This window comes from Rhinatrema bivittatum, chromosome 2 (assembly GCF_901001135.1).
Source record: "Rhinatrema bivittatum chromosome 2, aRhiBiv1.1, whole genome shotgun sequence".
Taxonomy (NCBI): Eukaryota; Metazoa; Chordata; class Amphibia; order Gymnophiona; family Rhinatrematidae; genus Rhinatrema; species Rhinatrema bivittatum.
The window spans coordinates 585,797,691-585,818,740 of record NC_042616.1 but is presented as its reverse complement, the minus strand read 5'-3'; positions in this window follow the sequence as shown (position 1 = coordinate 585,818,740).

The following is a 21,050-nucleotide window of genomic DNA, read 5'->3' as shown; positions in this document are numbered from 1 at the left end:
GTTGTATGAAGATGAGAAGATCCCAAAACTCTCTAAAATATATTATTTGCCTAAAAAGTCCTCCAAAGAAATGGGAGGACATAATGGAAGGGAAGCCACATCTTCATCTTCACCAGGTACATCGACCTTCGTGGACGAGTCGGTCGACCTGATTAACAACAGAGCTACTCTAATAATATCGTGTGTGGCAAAACAAGATAAGGAAAAAATTAAAAAAAATAAATTTCAGAGATATCTTATTTTTTGGTCACCGAGTCCAAATCTTTCCTGATGTGGCAAAGACCACTAAGGTGAAGAGGAGGACCTTTCTATCTTTGAAAAGTAGAGTGGTTGCATTAGGGGCCAATGTTTACTTAAAATTTCCATGTTTGTGCTTGATCACTTATAAAGGGAAAAAGTTTGGCTTTTGTGATCCAATTCAGTTAGAAACATTTATAGTGGATAAAAATCAGGTATTAACATCTGAGATAGACGCCCAGTAAAAAAAAAAAAAAAAAAAGTAATAACTCCCTACTCCTTAAAATTTTCTTTTTCCTTGGTATGTTATTTCTTTTGATGATTATTATCTTCTCCCCAAATTATAGGAGATATGAGCAATGTATTAGTTGATTATTGAAATGGAAAAGATATTGTTATGTTATGAGTATGTTGATGTTACATTGTACAACATATTTTCCTGTTTTTCAAGATGTACGTCATCGATGAAAATTAATAAAAATTTAAATTAAAAAAACCCTCCTCCACGTCGACTCGCCACACTTGAAGGTTCAGTTTCCACTCTAGGGGCCAACAACCCATTCTAGGGAGCCCTTTCCTGTGCAAAGGAAAGAGAATTCTCTCCGGGTGTAGTCAGTCTACCTCTTAACACCCGCTGACCCATGTTGAATCGCTGTTCACATGGAAACCTCCTACACCTCGGCCTTCAAAATTCTCATTTGTATATCTGCTACGTCCACCAGATTTTAAAAGACCAGCAAGAGTTCACTAGACGCCAACGGAAACACCCCACCCTAGGGGCGAACCCATTCTATGGAGCCCTTTCCTGTGCAAAGGAAAAGGAACTCTTCCCAGGGCCAGCCTGTCTTGCCCCTATCAAAACCACTGAGACCAGACTACCTCCGATCTGCCAGCCTGTCTTGCCCCTATCAACTTTCTGCCGCTCTGCCTTGCTGCCATACACCAGATGACTCACTCTACTCCTTGTGGTGTTCTTGCCACTATCATGGCTCCTAAGTGTGTTGGTGCTAGTCTTTCTGCTGCTTTATCGGCGCCTTGTGGTTTTTTTCTGACATTCTTTCTGCTTGCTATATTCTCTGTTCATTGTGCTGTAGGATGTTGATGCCACTTGTCTTGCCACTTTGCCTGTCATGCTGCCTTCGAGGGTTCATGCAACTGTTATCGGTGCTCTCTTTTGAAGCTGTGGTGTGTTTTTGACACTCTCGCTGCTGCTTTGCACCTCTGTTAAAGCACTTTTGCCACTCCTGGTACCCCTTTGCCCCTTTACAGTGCCTTAGGCTATTCATGCCACTTTGGTGCCACATTGCCACAGTCTAAGTACTTTGGAGCTCTTTTCTTGTTCTGATGATTGTTCCCCAGTAGTTTCATCAGAATTGATAAGAAAACCCCAATTCTGCAGCCAAAAATAGGCTGCAAATATTTATTTATTTATTTAAAAACATTTCTATACCGTTGCTAAGTAAAATACCATCGTAACGGTTTACATGTAGGCACATATTTCATGTAGGTGAAAGTGTACTATAGTACATTCTAACAGGTGCCGTCAAAGATTCGGTTACAATATATCATTATACATAGTTGTTTAGCGAAGTAGTTCATGACCAATTGTACCAAGGTACTTACACGGGTGGTTTTATCACACATAGTATTATAGTTATGCTTATTGTAATGTAGAGTTCATAGACTAATCTACTGTAATGTTCTAAGTACTGTGTGCTGGTGCCTTTCTGTCTTTCCTCAATAATTTCTCTCTATTCTCTAGTCTCTTTGCAAAATGCTTGTTTAAAAAGCCATGTTTTTAAACTTTTCTTGAATGCCTTGAGATCACTTTGTAGTCTGATCTCTGGAGGCATTGAGTTCCAGATTATGGGTCCTGCTAGTGATAGAGCTCTTTCTCTCACTTGTGTCAGTCTTGCTGTTTTAACTGATGGAATTGTTAGGAGTAGGGATGTGAATCGTGTGATCGATCGTCTTAACAATCGATTTTGGCTGGGGGGGGAGGGAAATCTGATCGTCATGGTTTTTTTTGTTAAAAAATCATAAATCGGGGGAGGGCAGGAAAACCGGCACACCAAAACAACCCTAAAACCCACCCCAACCCTTTAAAACAAATCCCCCACCCTCCCGAACCCCCCCCAAAATGTTTTAAATTACCTGGGGTCCAGTGGGGGGGTCCCGGCGCGATCTCCCGCTCTCGGGCCACGGCTGCGTTAATAGAAATGGTGCTGGTGGCCCTTTGCCCTTACCATATGACAGGGCAAAGGTAGCACCGGCACCATTTTGGTTCCTGTCACCCAACATCACGAGTGCAAGAAATAGCTCCCGGACCCCCGCTGGACCCCCAGGGACTTTTGGCCAGCTTGGGGGGCCTCCTGACCCCCACAAGACTTGTCAAAAGTCCAGCGGGGGTCCGGGAGCGACCTCCTGCAGTCGGGCTGTATTGCCAATATTCAAAATGGCGCCGGTGCTACCTTTGCCCTCACTATGTCATACGACCCGTGAGATTGCTCCCGGGACCCCCGTTTTACCACCAGGGAATTTTTGCAAGTTTTGGGGGGAGGGTGGGGGGTTGCAATTAATTTAATTTGAAGGGTTGGAGGTGGGTTTGGGGTTTGGGGTATTTTTTTTACAACCCCCGGTTGTAACTAATTAAATTGGAAGGGTTGGGGCAGGTTTCGGATATTGATTCGGGGGCAGCCGAAATAAAATCGGCCTGAACCGTGGGAAAATGAAATGTCCTGCGGCGGGCCAATAGCAAAGGCCGAACCAAAAGGTTCGGCCGAATCACATCTCTACTTGGGACAAGACAAAGGCTCAAAGAGAGACTGGTGCCACTGCGCTCCCTGCACAACCCTGGGGCTGGCTGTAGAACATGCCAATAGTGGTGCAGGCAAACACTTGGAACAAGTCAGAAGCTGGAACAAGAACTCTGAAGACCAGGGACAAGACTTAGGAACTCAGATTTAGACTTAGACTCAAGGAACTCAGACCCAGGCTCAGACTTTAAAACCAAAGAAGGATTTCTGAAGACGAACCAGCTTGAAGATGCTGAAGACTCTACAGGATGAAGGCTGGAACCAGGAACAAGACAAAGGCTTGGATTCAGGAATGAGATGAAGACTTGGATTCAGGAACAAAGCAAAGACTTGACCGGGGCTCAGAAGACACAGGAATCAGGAACATGACGACAGACCAGGAACATCACAGGAATGAAGACATGGGGAACTTCCAAAGATGAAGACAGAAATCAGAAGATCTTGCAAAGGCAACAAGAAGCAATCAGAAGAGACCTTGTGTAGGGCTGGCTGAAGATGACATCATCGGCATTTACCACCGTGGGCCCTTTAAATCCAGGGCTGATGTGTACACATGTACCTAGGGGAAGATGCTGGCAAGGATGGAGGTCGTCAGAGCAACAATGGAGATGGCTGTCCACAGGCTGCAAAGATCTCGACGGTATTCACAGAATTCCTGAGCCATGAGAGAAAGTGATGTCAATGGTGGAGGATTACTGCCGCAAAGAACATAGCAGCGTCGAGGTCAGCAGCGTTCGGGTGAGTGAGGCCACTCATTGGGCCCTCCTGCTCGCAGAATCACAACACATAATGACATTGTAATTTGTGTAGATAATTGGTACAATTAAAACATATGATGATTTGGGACATTGTTATAAACATTTTAATGTTTGGTTTTTGTATACAGCATTTGAAAAAATGTTTTGGGAAAAACTTATGCAATTTTCTTTTTAATTTTAAATTTATGGTAACTGGGCAATGATTAGAAACACCTCTTTGGAGAGATAACTTCATTCTGAGAGATAAATTTACTGTAATTTATGACTTCCTGTCAGGACTCCATTACAAAGGGGCTTATTATTTTGTTTCTTTGTTCACTGCTATCTTACTGCCTATCCATGATATATTTTTAAATAGTGATTTATGCATATGCATTGGCTGTCTGAAAACTGCCCTCCCTCAATATGGCTGAAATTATGCCCATTGTGGAACAACGTCTATACTTTTGGCAGCATTTAGTAGAGGTATTCCTAGGGATATCCTTTGGGTGGGATCAGAAAATAATGCGCATAGACTGTATTTTCAAGTCTATACATTTTATTTCACAGAACACATCTACGCACACTAACTGCACGTGCAAATGTTCAAGGGTATTTCATATCTGCATCAAATTTCAAAGAGAAAATGTGCATGTACTTTCCCTTTGGAAACTGGTGCAAAGTTTTCAGGTAAAATGTACCCACAGACTTTTTCTCATGGCAAATAGATTGAAAATTGATCTCTTCCTAAGCATTCACCAAGTCTTTCTGAAGTCTTTTCTGCAGATATACAGCAATGTGCCTCATTTAGAGGAGGCTTTCCTGGGGCATGTTTAGGTTGGAGGAGGAAAATAATGCATGCTGATCACATTCTCTGCATGTGTTTCTTTTTTCATGGACAAGTTACTTACCCAGAAACCAAGCGCAAATGTCTAAGGGAAATTTATACCCATTACAAGTATCAAAGTGAAAGTATGCACATACTTTCTCTTTGAAAATTAGTGCAAAGTCTACAGGTAAAAAGTACTAATTTAGGGCCTCATTTTCTAAAGTATCGCAGGCCTGCGATACTTTAGGGAATGAGGGGTGGGGGGCCGAAACAGGGGGTAGGCCTGCGCTAGCCGGCAGCGATCGCACCATCACGGTACGATTGCTGCCGGTTTCGCACCCAATAGCACCACCATAGAAGGTGTAGCTATTGGGCGCGAACTCGGACGTGAAAAGGGCCTTACCTTTTCGTCGTTCGCAGCATCTTCGCGGAATCGGCCCCGGTGACTCCCCGACTCCTCCTCTTCCGGGGCCGACTCCGCCCCCATTTTGGTATCGCGTGCAATCCGTTTAGAAAATGAGGCCCTTAGATAGCTTGAAAATTGCTCTCTCTATTGGCTCATAATAGAGGCATAATACGGGCATCAAACTTCGAGATTTCATTCACCTTTCTGAAGTCAGTGTAGAACCTAAGCTTATCCAGTTTGGGGACCAAAACAATAGTAACAAAGTGCATGACAGCCGATGAAGACCCACATGGCCCATCTAGCCTCTCCTGTTGAAGTTCATGCACTTGGGTAGATTCAAATTTGAGCTTCCACCTGCAACCCAATACCAATCTCTCTTCCCAAATCTTTTAACTGACTTCCTTACACTTTTCCTACTACTCCATATTCTCCTAAGCATGCTGAAAATCTGTTACAGTGATGGTCTCCACCATTTTCACTTGTAGACCCTTCTATCTTTTCTTAAATATCGATCATTTCAGGTTAAAATAGAAAATACACTCTCAAAAAAATACCCTCTTGAAACAGGGGTGCCACAGGGTTCTGCTCTATCGGCTCTATCGGCTCTATCAGGCCTACCACATCTTCTAGATTCACCGTGATTTGGTTCAGTCCATCTGAATCATCACCCATGAAAACGTTCTCCGATACAAGTAAACACATCCTCTTCAGTAAACACTGAAGCAAAAAAATAATTTAATCTTTCCGCGAGGGCCTTAACTTCTCGAATTGCCCCATCAAGTCTAGTATCCTGTTTCCAACAGTGGCCAATCCAAGTCACAAGTACCTGGCAAGTATCCAAACATTAGATAAATCACAAGCTACTATTGCTTATTAATTACCATAATAGTAGTTCATGGACTTTTCCTCTAGGAACTTATCCAAACCTTTTTTAAACCCAGTTACACTAACTGCTATAACCACATCCTCTGGCAATGAATTCCAGAGTGTGAAAAATAATTTTCTTTGATTTATTTTAAAAGAGCTACTTGCTAACTTCATGGAATGCCCCCTGGTCCTTCTATTATCTATGAGACTAAATAATTGATTTATTTTAACCTGTTCAAGACCTTTCATAGACTTCTGTCATATCCCTCCTCAATTGTCTCTTCTCCAAATTGAACAGCACAAACTTCTTTAGCCTTACCTCATAGGGAAGCCATTCCATGCCACTTTGGTCTTCCTTCTTTGCACTGTCTCCAGTGCAACTATATATATTTTTTTTAGATATGGTGACAGGGATTGCCACAGTATTCAAGATGCGGTCTCACAATGGAGCAATACATTATAACATCTATTGTTTTATAAGCCATTCCCTTCCTAATAATTCCTAACATTCTATTTGCTTTTTTGATTGCCACAGCATGCTGGGCTGACAATTTCAAAGTATTATCCACTATGACACCTAGATCTCTTTCCTGGGTGATAACTCCTAAGGTAGAACCTAACACTGTGTAACTACAAAAAGGCTTATTTTTCCCTATATGCATCACTTTGCACTTGTCCACGTTAAATTTCATCTGCCATTTGGAAGCCCAATCTACCAGTCTCGCAAGGTCCTCCTGCAATACATCAGAATCTGCTTGAGATTTAACTATTCTGCACAATAGGACCAGCCATAGAGAAAACCCAGTCACATGTCTCAGAAAGTCAAGTAGAACAGACAGATGGGATATCCAAAAGACACCATTGGAAGAAACTCAGAGTACTTTTGGAGTTATGAATGTGAAGCAGAGTGTTTACCCAAAGTAGTCCATTGGAACTGAGCATTTTGTGACTTGTCAGAACAACTTCATACTGAATTTGCCAGCGGACTGGCAGCCAGTGAAGCTCCTTCAGGACAGGAGAAATGTGAGCTCACTTATCAAGATCAGAGATCATGGATAGAAGAGTTCTGAAATAATTGAAGGGCCCATAACACATATGTTTGTAGACCAATAATGAGTTACAATAATCTAGAGTTGGCAAAATTAATGCGTGGACCACTGATCGAAATTCATATTGGCCTAATAATGGTTGTAAAGGTCGCAGGAGACACAATTTGAAATACCAGATTTAATTACTTTTTAACTTGGTTGGAGTGGTTTTGGGCTGGCCAAAGAGTAGACTCAGACTGGACTCTGACTGTGCTCTCATAAACTTCTTTATCAATGTCAAGAAAACAAAACAGAAGCAGCTCTGCCTACCTTTGCAGTTCACAAATTAAAGACTGCAATATAACTCACAGTTCAGCAATATTACCCTTCCCTAGGGTTCCTTCTCTTCCCTGGGGCCCATGTATTCTCCTTGGGTCAAGCTTCTTATCTCCCTGTAAGGAAAATGCCCTCAGAGTGGAATTCCCTTCCTGTCTGTGGCTTAAGGTGGACCAGGCTAAATGCCTGGCCCCGGGGTTTTAAGGAGAATAACGTACACTCCTTCACAGTCAGCCATCATCAACTGTCAAGCACAACTCCTAATCTTTTAGCATATGTTACTATGGGAATCTCATGGGAAGGAAGATGGAGGTGTCGACCTATTCAACCTCTTAAGTATAATTACTTCCATTTTCTTTAGGTTTAAGGCTAACTTTGTTATGCCTCAAGCAGTTATTAAAGGCAGAAAAACAACAGACACCATGAGGCAGTCCAAGATGATAAGATAGGAATAAAAACCTGAATGCAATCCGCCTAAAGATGGTATCCCATACAGATCCTAGTCAAAAGTTTACAAACAGGAGCCAAATAGATTTTAAATAAGGCAGCTGAAAGGGCCGAGCCCTGGGGGACACCAACTAATTCGGTATGCTACCAAGAATGAGTGGTGCCATTTGTAATTCTGTATATCCTGTCTGTAAAGTAAGGGGTGAATCATTCAAAAGCCAAAACGAATATGCTACATTCCCATAACCTAAATAAAAGGATTTGATGATTAACAGTGTTGAAAGCTGCAGTGATTTCAAGGAAAGCCAAAATATATCCCTGACCACTGTTGATTCCTTTCTGAAAGACATCAAGGCTGGAGAGCAAAAGGACTTCTGTGCTCAGACCATTTTGAAAAAGAGATTGGTATTCACCTAAAATTTGATGATTTTAAATAAACTCATTCAGTTGTTTCAACACAACAGACTCAATAACTTTTGACAAAAAATGGAAAGAGGAAATCGGCTGGCAATTCCTGAAAACCTCAGGATCAAGCCCTGCTTTTTAAGTAGGGAATGCACAGCTACACATTTGAAATGTTGTGGTGATTTCCCCTCTGATAAAGAAAGATTTACAACAGTGTCAAGGCTGGAGAAATGATCTGCTTTACCCCATCATTACTAAAGTGTGGCAGGGATAGAAAGACAAGATGATGATTTCATACCTGCAAGAATCTGGATTATTTCAACCTGCGACAATATCTGAAATTGTTCCCATTTTATATTGATGGCATTAAGGGAATCAATAGCCCAAGTGCTTCCAGCAGGAAATGTAGAACATAAATCAGCAACATTTTTTGAAAAATGAGTTCCAAATTCATCACTAGAAAGAGAGTTAATTGTGCCTATTAAAGGCTTTTCAGGCAGAGTGGTTAAGCCCTTAACAATCCTGAAGAGCTCATGTGGATTGTTTTTGGCTTTCTACAGCTGAGCTGTATAAAAGATTTCTTTGCAGGATAACATTTCCTCTGGTGAACATCCAGCTGGGTTTTGTAGGCTTGAAGTGCATCAGGAGAACGAGTTCACCACCAGAACCTCTCACATCTCCAAAGTGCATGACATGTAGTCCTTAATGCTGGATTATACCTCCTTTTCCAGTGATGGTTCCATGACAGGTTTTCCTATCACACTGTCCACAGACTCTGCTTATCTCCAGCACATTTGCTGTTCTTTTCCTCCTCTACAACTTTCTCTCTTTGAAGAGGAAAGCACCTTTCAGGTGATTCAAACAGCTGCTGTGCTTTACCTGATTCCAGCTTTATTTCTGCCATCTTGGCAATTATGGATGCCCACATTGTTTCAAAATCTTTCTCAACATTTGCCCAGAAAATCTGGCTCTTGATAGTACACTCTTTTATTTCCAAGAGGCTTTGAACCTCAACTTGCATTTTGGCTTCCTTATATGCTAGTATTGAGAAGGCTACCTTTCTGTTGGAGGGCCACAATGTATTCACACACACACAGCCAACTGTGTGACCTGTTCAAACGCAGTGGGGTAGATGTTAAAAGTGTGCACGCGGGTGTACATGTGCACGCGCTACCTGGCACGCAAACATGTACACCTGATTTTATAACTTGCTCGCGCAGGCGCTCGCAAGGTATAAAATCAGGGGTTGGCACGCACAAGGGGGTGCACAATTGTGCACATTATGCATGCCGAGCCGCGCTACCTTCTCCCGTTCCCTTCCCCCTAGCCTGACCTTCCCACCCCTTCCCATAGCCTTTCCCCCCAGCCCTACTCTAACCTCCCCTGACTTTTGTTTTACCTTTTGTGCCTGCCTCTGGGCAGGTGTAAGTTGTGTGCGCTGGCCGACTGCCAGTGTGTGATCCTCGGCACAGCAGCAAATATGGCAGCTCTGACCTCGGACCTTACTTGACCTCTCCTTCACCTAGCTGCCACCTGCATCATCCATCTCAGGCCCAAGACCCGACGCTGCCATCCTCTGGCCGCTCCCGGGACCAGCCGCGCAGAGGTTCACCTAAGACCGGCCGGCTCCGGCACCCAAGGGCTCAACCTACGAGGAACATGGGCTGGTACTGGCGAAGCTCCTGTCTGCCTCTGCTTCCCGTCCGGCCTTGCCTCCCGACGGTGGGGACCTGTGGAGCTCACCCTCCACAGGTTGCGCCAACACCACCTCGGGCCAAGGGTCCCCAAACCCTAACAAGTTGGGCTGAGAACCAGGAAAGCCAGGTTCCAATCCATCTTCTCCCCTGATGCTTCTTGTGACCTTGGGCAAGTCGCTTAACTTCCCCCTGCCTCAGGTTCAAACTTGCAAGTACTAGCAGGGAGGAAAGTAGTACTGACTGTACTTGTGTCATACTGGCTGGGGTTGGGGAACACCCCCTCAGGAGCAGGGCAGGACCTCAGGGCTGGACTGGGGTTTTATCTTCTGCCTAGATAGCCCCACCCCCCTGCAAGTTGAGCCCTTGGGTTCTGGGGGTCAGTGGGGCTTGGCTTCTTCAGCAGAATATCATGGCTAAGTCAGGCTAGATGAGGCAGGACAGGCTGGATGTGGCTGGAGCAGCTGGACAAGGCAGGGCAAGCACAGGAAAGAACTGAGATCAGGCACAGGCTGGATGTTGTAGCAGAGACAGGCTGGAAGCTGAAGACTGGATATAGGAACAGGATAGACGCTGAGGACTGGATATAGTCACAGGCTGGAACTGAGGGCTGGATACAGGGAACGGGCTATGGCTGGATACAGACACAGGCTGGGCAGGATTCTGAGCAGAGGCTGAGGCTGGATACAGACACAGGCTGGGCAGGATTCTGAGCAGAGGCTGGGACTGGATACAGATAGAGACTGGGCAGGATACTGAACAGAGTCTGGAATTGGATACAGATACAGGTTTGGGACTGGACACAGATTCAGGCTGGGGACTAGATACAAACTCAGGCTGGGGAGTGGATATAGAGTCATAGGCTGGGGACTGGAACTGAATACAGATATAGGCTTAGCAGGAGAATGAGCAGTGTCTTGGTGCTGAATTTGTTGAGAATGAGCGGTTTCAATAGAGAGACGTGAAACGCATTATGGATCTTCATTGCCGGGGGAAGTCTGAGACTGTAGGAGAGGTTGCCCAGACATTGGAGGATGGGAAATTGTCTGACATAGCGTGGAGAAAGCGAATATTGAGGTGAGGCATGTGGGATGAAGCCGTCTGAGTCCTACGGACGCAACATGTGCCTTGCCTTATAGCCTATCCAGGCCTCTCCTTGCCTAGTGACCTTTGGACCTTATGCCTGGCAGCCTGTGGGCCTTCTGCATTGCTGCCTTCGGGTCTCAGTATTCTCTGTTCTGTGTTGTCTTTATCTAGTCCTTGTCTGTTCCTGTCCTTGTTTGTCTGGTCTTGTCCTGCCCTGCCCAGTCTAGTTCCTAGTATCCAATCCCTGCCTTGCCATTGCCTTGTCTTGCCCCAGATACAAAAGAGAAAATAGAATGTTAGGAATTATTTATAAAGGAGTAGAGAATAAAACTGAGAATATCATAATGCCTTTGCATAGATGCAAGGTGCAACCACACCTTGAGTATTCTGTGCAGTTCTGGTCACTCATCTTAAAAAAGACATAGTGCACATAGAAAAGGTACAGAGAAGGGTGACAAAAATGATAAAGGGAATGGAAAAACTGCCTTATGAAAAAGGCTAAACAGATTAGTGTTCTTTAGCTTGGAAAAGAGGACTGAACGGAGATATAATTGAAATTTCTTAAATCATGAGTAGGTTGGAACAAGTAAATAGGGAATGGTTATTTACTCTTTCAAAGAACCCCAGAACTAGGGAGCACTCCATGAAACTAGCAAATGACAGATTTAAAATAAATCATGGAAAGTATTTTTTTTCACTTGGCGCACAATCTATGGAATCTGTTGCTGGAGGACTTATTCAGTCGCTGCAACTTTGTCGGATATGTCAGCATGTATCCAGCTAATTAGTGCTGATTATTGGTCTCTCTGATTTTAGGTTTATTTTTTAACATACAGTCCTTAGAGCTTAGGCTCATGAAAGACATTTTGAAAAATAGACTGCAGGGGAATCTTGCTCCCAAAGAAAGTTACACTCCATCACATTATTGTTATATAGAGTGCAGCTTTTTCTGGCACACATTTACAATCTTTGAAAGGTGAGTGACTTTGAGCTTTGACATGTGATGAATGCATTTATAGCATACTCTGCTTTTTTCCTCTTAAAATTGGCCTTGTAGCTCATAGGTTTGCCCAGGCACATTTTATTCCAGTTTTTTTTTCTGATGAGGTAAAATCTATTCCACCTGCTATATTCATTTGCTCTTTTCTGTGAGTGGGGTTTGAAGATATGCTCTGTTCTAACACATTTGATTTATTTACTGAACCTGAAAATACATTTTTAAATGCTATGATGGATTTTGCCTGCAAAGCTTCAGAAAAGCAAGAACAAGAAGGGAAAAATTGTTCTATAAAGTATATGTAGGGGTGTACAGGGACAAAAACATCATTTTTCGGTTTATTTTTGGGAGGTTTCTTCCCATGAATTTTGGTTTATGGAATGTTTGATTTGTTTCATTTGTGTGAAATAAATCAAACATTAAAAAAAGAAAAGATCCAAAGAAACTGAAACAGGGCCTCCCAAGGTCTCCCATATATCCTTCCTGCCCAATCGGAAATATTTCGGGGGTCAGGATCCTCCTTGGCCCCATTGACCTGGTCCATTGAGGATCTGCCAGGAAGGCCTAGGCCCAGGCCAAAACCTCGGCCTTGAGTAGGCTGAGCCAAGCATCAGTCCTGGGTCCAGGTCAAGCCCCAGTATCTGGACCTGATCTAAAAGCTGGACCGTGGCATCAGGCTGAGGCTCAGCAATTGGGTCCTGGCCTAACAGCATCAGGCCTGGGTCTGAGCTCTGGCCTAGGCAGAGGCCAGACATCAGGACTCAGCCTGGCTGCTTCCACAGATACCTTATGGATCAGGTAAGTTTGTTCAAGGGGGCTCAGCCAAGGCCTTGTCATCGGCCATGGCCTAGACTGAGGCCTAGGCCCAAATCAGGGGTCGTTACCTAGCCTCGAGAGTGACATTGTGATCTTGGCTTAGGCTTAGGCGTGATACTTTCATTTAAAATGAATGCAATTCCTGAGCTCCCAGGTTCATATAGACCTATCTCCTTAATTTATTGTGATCTCAAGCTATATGCTCTGCAGTTGGGATTTGTCAAGGGACAACAAGCAGTAACTAACGTCTGTAGAGTATTGGCCTCCTTGGCGTTCGCACAGCATGCCAATCTAGATTCTCTCCTTGTTAGTTTCGATGCTGAAAAGGTATTTGATAGAGTGAACTGGACGTTCCCTTTCAAAGCCCTCAACTCCTATGGTTTTCAGGGGCCCTTTATTTCCTTCCTGACTACCATTTATACATTACCTAAAGCCAATATCTGGGTAAATGGAGAACTCTCACCTGATTTCGTGCTCTCTTGGGGTATGAGACAGGGTTGCCCATTGTCCCCACTTTTATTTGTACTATCTTTAGATCCCTTAATACGTATACTGGAGGACTCTGGAGAGGTTGAAGGGATTCAGCTGGGGGACTGTAAGTTCAAGACGGCGGCCTTTGCAGATGACCTGTTGCTTCACATAACAAATCCCACTTGTTCTCTTCCATTAGCTATTAGTATTATTGAAGAGTATGATACACTTGCTGGTCTCAAACTCAATCTTGATAAATCGAAGGTTCTACGGACAGGATCTGGCTCCCACTCCCGATGGAAGGGACAGTTCCCACTAAAATGGGCGAGTGACAATAAAATCAAATATCTAGGCATTTGGATCTCAGCCATTCTCTCCGAACTTTATGATGTAAATATTCCCAAACTGCAGGAGAAATCGGAGACAACTTTAACATCTTGGATGCACCTACCTCTTTCGTTGACTGGATGCATACACCTGTTAAAAATGACTGTGCTACCTTGGTGGCTGTATGTTCTCGGGGTGCTCCCTATTATGCTGAAACTCTCCACCATTCTTAAATACCAGCAAATGGTCACGCAATTCTTATGGCAAGGCAAGCGACCAAGGTTAGCTTTGCGGTATCTAATGCAGCCTATCACCACAGGTGGATTTGGTCTCCCGGACCTCAAGGTATATCATCATGCTATCAATTTGACATATTGGAGATTGGCTTCTAAACACCTCCTTTTTCTCAGATACGCCTCTGGAGGCCCAGTTACTGGCTCTTCTCTCCCTCAGCTACGGTCTATATGCAAGCAGCTCAATCAGCTCGGACTTATTTCTTAGACCACTGCGACGGACGTGGAAGTGGTTACTACAGAAAGCTGCTCTGCCCTCAGATGTGTCCCCGTTCCTCTCACTTCGGGGCAACAAAGCATTTCCTTCTGGGATGGGAGTTACCAGATTCCAAGAAGGGGAATGGAAGCACGTCATTCACATATCTGCCTTCTACCAGGCTCATGGAACATTATTCTCCTTTACGGAGATGTGTACTTGCTTTGACATTCCTACCTCTGATATTAAGTGCGACACTATATTACTTCCTTTAGAAATATGGACATTGCAAACCCAAAATGAAAATTCTTGCGGGAGTGGTACAACCACGATGCACCCAAAAAGCATTCTCTGTCGTTCTTCTAAAAGAACCTCGAAGGAACCTATAAGAAGTGGGCCTTAGATGATACACGGATCAAATGACAACAAGACTTGGCCATGACAATTCCACCGGCGGCTTTCACCACCTCTTTTACGAATGCACGCCAGATCACCTGCAATGTTCTTTTATGAGAAACCCGTTATAAAATTCTGAACCGGATGTACGTTTCTCCGCGGCGGGCCTTCCTGGCAAAGATCACAAATTCTGACGATTGTATTAAGTGACAAGCGAAAAGTGCACACTTGGGACACTTGCTGTGGAGCTGCAAAACTATTCAGTCTTTTTGGAAAAAAGTTTACAGATTTGCAAATGACACTCTAGCACTCACAATACCATTCTCCCCTCTTGCAGTGCTTTTTGGAATCTTTCCCAGGACATTCCGTGGAAAAGGACCACAAGTTCTATGGATCGCAAAATTGTTCCTGCTAGCCAGTAAAGCCATTTTACTAGTCTGGCGCAGCCCAACTGGACCGTCACTCAAGCAATGGCATTCTTCAATCCTTCGTCTTTTAACAATGGAAACGCTTGCCAACAGACATATGTCTATCGGAACCCGGAAAAAATTGGTCGCCGACTGGATGCCATATATTCTCTCTCTGCCTCATGCCACGAGAAGCCAATTTTTCAACCGCATCAGTGTCTGAACTATGATTATTAGGGATGTGAATCGTTTTTTGACGATTTAAAATATCGTCCGATATATTTTAAATCGTCAAAAATCGTTAGGGCCACGATACAATACCAATTCCCCCGATTTATCGTAAAAAAATCGTAAATCGGGGGAAGGGGGAGGGCAGGAAAACCGGCACACTAAAACCCCCTAAAACCCACCCCCGAATCTTTAAATTAAATCCCCCACCCTCCCGAAACCCCCCCAAATGCTTTAAATTACCTGGGGATCCAGCAGTGGTCCAGAACGGCGGCGGTCCGGAACGGCCCCCTCAATTGAATCCTGTTGTCTTCAGCCGGTGCCATTTTGCAAAATGGCCGCCGCAAAATGGCGGCGGCCATAGACCAAAACGATTCGACGCAGGAGGTCGTTCTGGACCCCCGCTGGACTTTTGGCAAGTCTTGTGGGGGTCAGGAGGCCCCCCCAAGCTGGCCAAAAGTTCCTGGGAGTCCAGCTGGGTTCCGGGAGCGATTTCTTGCCGCGAATCGTTTTCCGTACGGAAAATGGCGCCGGCAGGAGATCGACTGCAGGAGGTCATTCAGCGGCGGTCCGGAACCCCCACTGAACGACCTCCTGCAGTCGATCTCCTGCCGGCGCCATTTTCCGTACGGAAAACGATTCGCGGCAAGAAATCGCTCCCGGAACCCAGCTGGACTCCCAGGAACTTTTGGCCAGCTTGGGGGGGCCTCCTGACCCCCACAAGACTTGCCAAAAGTCCAGCGGGGGTCCAGAACGACCTCCTGCGTCGAATCGTTTTGGTCTATGGCCGCCGCCATTTTGCAGCGGCCATTTTGCAAAATGGCGCCGGCTGAAGACAACAGGATTCAATTGAGGGGGCCGTTCCGGACCGCCGCCGTTCTGGACCACTGCTGGATCCCCAGGTAATTTAAAGCATTTGGGGGGGGGGGGTTCGGGAGGGTGGGGGATTTAATTTAAAGGGTCGGGGGTGGGTTTTAGGGGGTTTTAGTGTGCCGGCTCACGATTTTAACGATTTTCATGATAGTTTACACACCCAAATGGCAACAATACGATTCCCTCCCCCTCCCAGCCGAAATCGATCGTTAAGACGATCGAGGACACGATTCACATCTCTAATGATTATTGACTCTGTTTTCTGATTATGTGTCATGCTTGTCACTGCCAACACGGAGGTTCCGTGGTTCATTTTTTAAATTTATTTCTCAGTATGGGGGGGGGGAGGGAGGGAGGGGACAAGGGGGGGGGTTTGCTTGATAGGCGATAATAGCAAAGGATTGTTTACTCTCATATGGTATGTAACAGAGTCCATTATGTATCATATGTTGACCTGCTGTTTTACGTTTTGTTAAACTAATAAAAAAAAATGATTTACCATAAAATGAATGCAATAAATAAGGTTTGTTTCATTCAGGAGGTCCCTGATTAATTTTGGGGCTCCCTGAATGAATTAATCACCCTTGTCACATTTTGCGCATTCGTTTTAAATGAATGCAGATCCCTATATATTATGCAAAGTTTAAAAAAACGGAATTCCACACTGTAAATAATGATAAAAAATCTTACATAGTTTACATATTTTAGTAGTTACAGTCTTTAATACAGAAACATAGGTCAATACATATTTTGCAATAAAAATGTACCAGTTGTGTACTGTGCCGCATCTAAAAACTATGGGCCTCATTTTCTAAAGTATCGCAGGCCTGCGATACTTTAGAAGATGAGGGGCGGGGGGCCAAAACGGGGGGAAGGCCTGCGCTAGCCGGCAGCGATCACACCGTCGCGGTGCGATCACTGCCGGTTTCGCACCCAATAGCGCCACCATAGGAGGTGTAGCTATTGGGAGCGAAAGCTGCCGCGAAAAGGCCCTTTCCTTTTCACTGTCCATGGCGTCGGCACAGAGTCGGCCCCGGTGACACCCCGACTCTGCCACGACTCCGCCCCCATCCTGGTATCGCACGCGATAAGGGACTTTTCGTGTGCGAAAAGGTCCCTTATCGCGTGCAAGCGGCGTGGAAAATGAGGTCCTATATAGGTAAAGAAGGATTAGCCATATTGTCTAAAATTGTTAGTTATTGTAAAGTTTGCATTTATTAAACTTTTGTACTACTCCCCCAGGTTGCCCTGCAAATAAAGTACTGCATAGACACTATTTATAGTTAACATTGGGCAGGGCTAGGGTTGCCAACACTATGCTAATTAAAATTATTCTTCAGTCTGGATGGGAGTTTTAAACATTTTTTGAATATACTTTAAAACTTTTAAAATTTAAAATTCATGCAGAACATCTTATTAAATCATTTGTGTTTTACAAAATTTAAATTTTCTTTAAAATACTAATATCTCTGTTGGTCCAATACAAAGTATCACAAGCTACAGAGATTCCTTTTTTCAAATTAGAGAGAACACAAGGCCCATAAATACAACCACTAGATCCCCGGGGAACCAGAGAAATGTCTGCTGTATTTAGAGTTTCCTTACTCCGCCTGGAGTACTGACCCTTCTTGTCAGCCCCAGCCTCCTCACTTTTGTCCATAGCCCTCAACCTCAGCTGGGGCATCACCAAGTTCAGCAGCAGCAACTGGTCAAAGCCATCAGCACACACTGGCCTCAGAATAAACTCTGCAGAATTCCTAGAGCTACACAAACCTTCATTTGGACACAAGAGAAAATCTCTAAAAATGCCTCCCATCCCCTCTCCCCAAAAAGCAGATCTGGAGGTACCACACCCAGGGGAAGCAGAGACAGGAGCTGAGTGACTGGTAAAATCCCCAGTGATCATCTTGCAGCCACATCAAACTGCTACTACTACAAAGCCAAGCCTAGGAAACCCAGCGAGCTCCTGGCTCTCCCAGAGCTGGTGCAAGGATATTAAGCACCTTAGGTGAACCTTATAGCTTTGTGCCCCTCCCCTCCCCAGCCCTCCCCACACGCAGTTAAAAATTATGCATTTATAATAACAGATTTGAAATGAAAAAGGACATTCAAAGTACAGTCCAAGGTAAAAAAAATATCACTGACAATAACATGCCCTGCTGTGGGGCTGACCAGAAATCCTGCAAAATAGATACTTGGAACCATATTGTTGGGAATCCTGACCTTCGGCCCTGGCAGGCATCGGTCCAGGGCTTCCCCTCTGATGGCAAGGTGTCTTCCCCACGTGGCTTCGGATGCCGCCGACTTGCTCTCAGTGTGCGCTCCCCCAGGCGTGCGAGCGCGGGACTTGCCACTACTTAAAGGGGCTGCAGCGGGAAACTTCGGCCCAGCCCCTGAAGATGATGTCATGGCTCTGGGCTATTTAAGGCTGGCTCAGCTTCCTGCACTTTGCCTTGCCAACAGGTCGTACTCTCTCCGAGTGTGTTGTTGCTGTGTTCCTGATCCTGTCCTGCTACCTGTGATCCTGATCCTGAGTACCTGCCTGCATTCCTGATCCTGAGCTCCTGCCTGTGTTCTTGATCCTGCCTGTGTTCCTGATCCTGTGCTCAAGCGTGCCCTTCTTCCTTGTCCTCCTGTTCCCGTGCTCCAGTCCAGTTCCTCTCCTGTTCCTCGGATTGACTACCTGGTTCTGATCCCGGCTTGGCTTCCCGTCTCTGCTTGTTCACTGCCTGTGCTGACACCTGGCCTGCTCCCGGCTTCCTCTGACCTCTGCCTGCCTCGACCCGGACTTCCTGACGCCGCCTTCCTTTCTCCTCGGACTTCTCTATACGAGAAGACCCACACCTGTCTTGCCAGCCCCGGCACCCAAGGGCTCAACCTGAAGGGAACCAGGGCTGGTATAAGTGAAGCTCCCACTGGGTCTTCTCCACCAGTACCACCTCCCGGCGACGAGGACCACTGGAGGCCGTCCCTCATTGGTGGTTCCAAGCCTCATCCCAATTCAAGGGTCCATACGCCTAACACATATGGCATTAGGTATATTGTAAAGTGTGTTGGGTATGAGTTTGGGCCTTAAATCCATGAGTAAATGGAATTACAATTGCAATACAGTAAATCTTTCATACAAAAACTGTGCTAACAGCACTCACATAGTAACTACTGTTACAGTTGTGAACTCCTGTGAAGAGGTGCAGTTGACTCAAAATGCACATGAGAACCCGTGTGGCCTACACCAATCACGGCAGAAGTGCCTGGGTGGAACTAGCTGGAGCTTCACCTAGACCAATCATTGTTCCCTCAGTTGGAGCCCTTGGTGTGGACAGCTACCAGGACTAGGCGAGACATAAGAACATAAGAACATGCCATATCAAGCCCAGCATCCTGTTTCCAACAGTGACCAATCCAGGCCATAAGAACCTGGCAAGTACCCAAAAACCAAGTCTATCCCATGCTACTGATGCTAGTAATAGCAGGGGATATTTTCTAAGTCAACTTAAGTAATAGCAGGTAATGGACTTCTCCAATAACTTCTCCAATCCTTTTTTAAACCCAGCTGCACTAACTGCACTAACCACATCCCCCAGGGGCAAGACAAGGGAGAATGCCTGGGTCCAAGCAAAGGGCAAGACGGATGACAAACAGGGAAGTCCAGAGAAAGAAGCAAGGTTGGGACCGGCAGCAGAAGGCTGAATCCAAGTGACAGACTACAGTCAGAACAGGCGGCAGCCAAGCAGAAATCAGTCCAAAGCTGAGGTCAGGTCCAAGAAGTCAATCCAAAGAAGCAGGGAGGTGGGAGAGGAAACAGAGGCAGGATGCACAAGAAGACAAGAGACAGAGGAAGGGGGCAGACATCATCAACCAAAGAACTGAAATGCAGGAGCAAGGGCAGGAAGCAGAAAGCACAGGGCAGGAACAAGAACAAGCTATAACACACACTGAGAAGCAGGCTACTCAGGAGACCTGTTGCCGAGGTGCTGGCTGGTTGCAAGAGACTTACTTATATACCTTTGGAAGATGTGACATCACCTGCCACAGAAAGTCCCAGCTAGGAGGCCTATAAAGGCAGTACACGTTTACAGGAAATTATATCCTGGATTCTTGGAACAGCATGCTGCTGGAGGCTATGCCAGAGTCGCTTTGGATCAGAGCTGAGGAGTTTACACGGGGAAGGCGGCTGGATCCTAACACCTACCTATGAAAAAGCAACACTGCAAATATTACACCAGGCCTTAAAACACCAATAATCCTGCCATTAGGAAAATAGGACTGGCCAAGCTGCTATAGATACCTATGAAGAAACTACATACTAGCAGAATACTTCATCTCATTAATACAAGCAAAACAGAGACCTTCACCAAATATGTAATAAAGAGACCATAAAGTATAAATAGAAACATGCAGACAAAAACTGAACTGGAAACCGCAGCAAGCCAGAGACTGCATGTAGTGCAACAATGGAAAAACAGAAATATCACCATTCCTCCTAATACATAAAATAGAAAAATATAAACCATCAATAACAGTAAAATCATATAATAAAAAGAATGAATATTTAAAAAATGGCTGATGAAAATAATAACATTCAATGATTTTTGAAACTTTTCCCAAAAACAACAAAATACTTCAAAACAGCAGACACATCAAATAACATCAAATTATTAAAATAAGGATTAAAATATCTCTGTACTTGGGAACATTTGATTTCCAGATGCTCTGAGGATGTCAAGGATTAGTAAGAGGGAAGGAGGGCAGGGCAATGATAGTTGTATGCACAAACTTTCTTCTCACACACACACAGACACACACATACATTCTTCTGCCCCTCCAAACAAACATATACATTCTTTCCTTATCCCCACATACAGATACATAAACACTCTTCCCTCTGGAAGCACAAGCAGCAGCAAACTCCTCTTTCAGCCAGTGGTAGCCCATGGGATTCCTCCTTTTGCTGTGGACCATGCACAGTCCTGTTTCTAGATAGAAGTACTGGAGGGGGGGGGGGGGCAATGGGACAGCAAGCTAGGTATGTAAGGGAGCAAGTCATAGCGACATTTCCACACAACATACCCACCCCCACACCCCTTTAAATTAGCTATAAAAGACACTACAAGACAAAATCTTAAGGGCTTTCTATGCATAAAGAAACCCTCAATCA